The following is a 5,698-nucleotide window of genomic DNA, read 5'->3' as shown; positions in this document are numbered from 1 at the left end:
TCTTAAATAGATGGAATGGAAGTCAAGAGATAACTGCAGTCAATGCTGAAGCTACAAGATTGTAAAAATGTATGTAACTAAAAGTGCACAGAGTGAATTCACTGCTTTGTTCACAGATCATTTCAAAGATGGCATTCATACTGGTAACTAAAGAGTCTAATGTGAAAACTTCAGTGTTTGCTGATCCAGCACAGCCGTATTCACCATCATTTTTCTTTAAATATAAAACCACGCTTAGCACAAAGATGGACAAGAAATGGAAAAAAAACACATTTCAAATACAAATTTGATATTTTGTACCTCATAGCTGAATTAAAATTCCTTGATTTATTTTATTCATCATATCGAAAGCCAGACAGCCTCTTTCTAATGAAGCCAGAGGACAGTTTGATGTTTGTGTGTGTGCTGCATGTCTGCAGAGTGGCAGGTGAGTGAGCTATCTGCAGTGCTCACACACTCACCCCCTGCTGTGTTTAATCAATACCATTCTGAATTCCAGCCTTCACACATGCGCATGCACACAGACACACACACACACACACACACACACACACACACACACACACACACACACACACACACACACACACACACGTAGTTTCTCTCTGTAAGACAACAAGGGAATACTAAGTATGAGCAACTTCACACTACTGCTTAGTATATAAACAGTGCACACACATACAGACACATATACACATAATGGATGAATGTGTGTATTCACTGGTGTGCTTTTTTGTGTATGTGCAAAATGTGTGTGTCCATAACGGGTGGGGCTAATTAATTCTGGTCCATCTTGTCCACTGGGAGTGGAATATCAAGAGTAAATGAGAGATGTGCATGAGTTTGTGTGTGTGTGTGTGTGTGTGGAGAAGCTACTCAAGAAGATTCAGAGCAGCAACTGGATCGATTCAAGTTCACCCAGGATGGAGAGAAGAGGAGAATGAACAGGAGTAAAAAACAATCAGGAGAAGTTTTCTCTATCCATTTTTTTTCACAGTCAGTCTTGGAGTGAGACAGGACATGGTGGTCCTTCAAAATGTTTTTTTCAAGTAGAGAAAATCTCCAAGAATAGATCAATAACCAGTGCTAACAAGTGAATACCGTTAATGATAAAGAAGACAAACAGAGCAGTTTTTGCAAAGAGGTGATAATGCTATTAATTACTGAGGTCATAGTGTGTGGTGGAGTGCGTATATAGCTCTATATTATAAAAAAAAATCCTAAAATCCTAAAGGATCACAGGGAAGAGGTGTCTAGGTTTAAGTTTACATGTAACTTACAAGCCATTGACAAGCTTCTTCGAAGCCTCCCCATCCCTGCTGATTACCTCCGCTGTGTAAAAATAACTGTAGTTAGAAAAATCTGAAAATGGGCAGCAGTGAGATGAAGGATAATTAAGGCAAATATACAGAGCCAATGTTTTTACCTGTCTTCTCCATCTCTTTTTCAGGGCATTTTCTGTCTCTCCTGACACCTTGCTCCCCCTTTGCACATACACCCTGCCTACAAACCTCCTCACATACACACACACACACATGCTACCACCATCACCCACCAGCTTCCCTGCTGTGAGAGCAAACACTCATCGCACATGATCACCATGACGATATGGAAATATGAATTATGCATAAAGACAGTCTTGCCTCAGCTATGGTTACAAAGTCGTGTGGATGATACTCTCCTTTCAAATTATGTAGGAAATATCCCCTTAGTATTAATAATATAATAATATATTCTACCACATTATTATCTGCAGTACTGTCACATACATTTGTGATTTGTTAGGTGTTATACATTTAATAACCCCTTTATGCTTTGAACATTGAACCATTCACAGATGTAACTAAAAAAACATTAGTCCACTGTGTGCTTAATATTTAATAAATTAGCATGAATGATGAAACATTATATTCATATACCAAACCTAATCACCAACATACAGAACTAATTCCAGTACTGCCCTTTCATAAACTGTTAGAGCTGAGAGGGTGAATGTAATTATATTTTGCTGACTTTGCTTTTTTAAATGTTCTTCATTATGTCATTTCAAGGTCACAGCGTAATTAACCATTCCCACAAAGAATGTGCATAATAGGCATGCAGAAATGTAACACAATGTCAACATGTTGGCTTTTGTTTATTAAATCAAGTCTAAATTGTATTGTAGGCAGTCATTTCATCATCTCAGCATTCAGGCATCCTGACAGTGTGACAGTATAAAACTGCTCTCTGCGTCTAAACCCTGGCAAGAGCCATCTATCTAACAGACTGGCTATTATTAGATATTTGTCTAATACAAATTTGACATTGAGATTACTGAAGTAGCAACAGATCCACTGTTGACAGATGTACAAAAAAGTGTCTGGCTATATTTGCCATGAAAAAAATACTTTTCTGGAAGAGAAAATAAACAGAAAAGGCCAAAGAGGCTGTGAAACATGTGAGGAATAGCTGTGAGAATGGCTTGGTTAAACATGGTTTCCTGGGAGATTATGTTATGGCTCCATGCAGTTTCTAGATAACAGGTATTAAGTGAACCAATGTGCAGAACAGTATGAGACATAATTGTAGGAATACTTGGTGGACAATGACTAAAACACAAAATAAAGAAAATATTCTATTTTATTTGGCAGCATCCTGTAATATTACCATGGTATGATAGAACTCAACATTAAATTTTGGCTGATGTCAATATTTTAAATCCGGGCACCCTGCAGGCAATGAGAAATGACCATATTACTCTGAGTTCATTTTTGTTAATTAAACAAAAGAATACATTTAATCATTTCTGCTTTCTGCTTCACTGCAATTCATCCCTAAGATCACACATAATTAGAAGTTATTAACAATTATTCACATTGTCTTTTAAATTATCATGTGATTGTTGTCATTAGTCCTTCTTACATAAAAAACATTTTGACAGTTTGTAATACATTGTACTGTCAATGGTTGTCGATGTCAAAATATCACCTTTATGTGCCAGTGACGTGGTTCAGGCAGTTTTCCACTTGTTTAATAAGACTAACTTTATATGCCATTTTAGATCTTGAATCTAAAATAAATTGGCTCACTTGAGTGTTGCAAACTGACATATATGGAACAGAATAACATGTCTTGACATCTGCTAAAACAGGATTGGTGCTCCTACTATAAAGCCCCACATAATATGAATTTACAGAAAGTTAAAAAGCTACCGGTTTGTATTATACAGTGCATGACCTTACAACACAAATCATGAAAAGTAAAAAGTAAAGTAAAATAATGAGTTAAACTACAAACATCATCCTATAATTGTAGAGAATGAATTGTAAAGATTGATTAAAGAATGCAATACAATACTGATTTAAAAAGAGTATGCAACAGCTTTCAAATTAGTGCTGTGAAATGCATAAATACAAATTATGGCATATCCACATACTGTTAGATATTTAATATTTAAATCTATTAGTCATTGCTACATTGATTGGGTTAATAAACCTCTACTTATTGTATATCACTAGTATAACTAGTTCTCTTCTCTTATAACTTGTTATAATACATGTCACTATCAATCCTAACTAATTTTTATAGTAAATTGTTTTGTCAATTAATGCCTATATTTTTTGGCCTATATTTTTATGTAATACCTTTAAATAACTTGGCATGTCCAGTATGTTTTTCAGCATGTGTTTCAGTATAAATGTGTGACATTACCACTTGATGATGTGTTTGGGTCTTAATGACATACATTAATGGTATATGCCCATGTAATTATCTACTCAGTGTGGCAGTGTTTAGCTTCACATTCAACAAATATGACAGATGTGCGTGCAGGTGTGTATGCTCAATGATGCTGACGTTTCCATAGCTGCCTGCTGACACCTCCTCAGTATGTAAGTACCACCTCTCACACTGCATTATTTAAAGGTAATGTGGGAGACGCAGAGAAGAGAAGAGAGAGCGGGGACAAGGAGAGATGAAGGCAGGGAGAGAGATGCGGGTATCCTTCAACACTGTGCCTCTAAAGCATATGCGAGTTGTAAACCAATGCAAAACCTGACTAATTACTGCACTCATTCCCTCACTTCCTCCATCTACCCCTCATTTCCCAAGTGTTTTCTCTTCTATGCCCTCTGTTTGTATTTGTTTCCCCACCACATCACCCCCTCTCCTGCTAGAGCTAACAACTTGCCAGGAGAAATCTGATTAGCAAAGTGGAAAAGAAGAGATCTACAGTTTGCTGGAGAAATGACACACACAATATTACCCAACTGTGCAGAGGAAAGAAAGTAAATAAATGGGGGTGAGAGGAAAGGTGGGACAGAGAGACGGGATGTGACAGGTAATAATACCAGAGAAGCAGAGCGGCCCACTGGTTAGCTAATTTAGTTGGTTTCTGTGTGGAGTTTACATGATTCTCTGTGTTGGCTTGAGTTTCCTCCCACAGCCCAAACACACACAAATCAGGGAGATGGAAGAGTCTAAATTGCTCCTCAGCGTGGCTGTTTGTCTATCTATATTCTCTGTGCAGTGGCAACCTGCAGGGAGTGTCCCTGTCCTATTCTGAGTGCACATGGGGTTTGCCCCCTCCGCTGTGACAGAAGAACAGATCAAGGAGTGGGTAATAATAACAATCATCCAGTGAACTGAAAATTTGTTTTGTTTTCAGAATTATACATGCATTAAAATAATCCACATAAAATGATTACAATGGAAGTAATATTTCAAACCTAACATATTTCACCAGAACATCATTGTTATGAGTCCTCCTAAAATTCTTTGAACGTAGTTTCAGGTTTGTTTCATTAGTTAGAATTAATAGTATGTTCACTTCTACAGTGCATAACCAACAATCAAATAAATTGAAGGAAAGATTTACAAAGTTGGGTTGCTCACCAAAAAAAAAAAAAGAAAAATATAAACCAAGAATAACAATGGAAAAAAAGGCTTGAAATCTAAACAACAGTTAAGTGACCAGGACTGATGTTAAATGAAAGACGAATTGAAAGACTGATTATGATACTGCAGAATCTTTGACAAAACAAAACTCAGAAAATATATTAGATATGAAAGAAAACAGATATTGATAATGACTGAATATTACCCACTGATGATGCAATCACAAGTCATAACTTCAATGTACAGTAACTTTGAAAAGTCTGATTTTAGTTATGTCTTAGAAGAAAACTGGGTATTTCTAAATGAAAGAGACAAGAAAGACAGACAGAGAGAGAGGGAGCGAAACAGAGATTTTGAGAGATTCAGGGACTGCAGGAAAATAACAGAGGGGAGCGAGGGGGAGCGAAGTGGTTTTAGGCTGATGTGAAAGCCAGCAGGTCATAGAGGTCCCCTTTAAATTTAGAACAAACCACAAACATTGAATGTCTACTCCAAAAGGCTGAATGACTGATTATAATGGCTGCCTCTTTCAATCTCATCCCATCAGCTTCTCAGCAGTGCTTTTTCTTAAGAGTGCTGTGACTAGTGGCCTAACATGTGGGCAGGCCTACAATTTACAATTACAATTCAGGCATTTAGCTGACGCCCTTATCCAAAGCATCTAACAATAAGAACAGCAGTAGAAAAGGCTATAGTGTCTGTGAATCCTGTGATCCTCTGAAGCCTGGTAATGAACAAGAGTGAGAAACAATAATTCAACGTGAAGAACCTAAAACAGGTGCAGTGCTAAACGACTGAAAGGAATAACATAGAAGACAGT

This window comes from Anabas testudineus, chromosome 16 (assembly GCF_900324465.2).
Source record: "Anabas testudineus chromosome 16, fAnaTes1.2, whole genome shotgun sequence".
In the NCBI taxonomy this organism is placed as follows: Eukaryota; Metazoa; Chordata; class Actinopteri; order Anabantiformes; family Anabantidae; genus Anabas; species Anabas testudineus.
Note: the sequence above shows the minus strand (reverse complement) of the source record.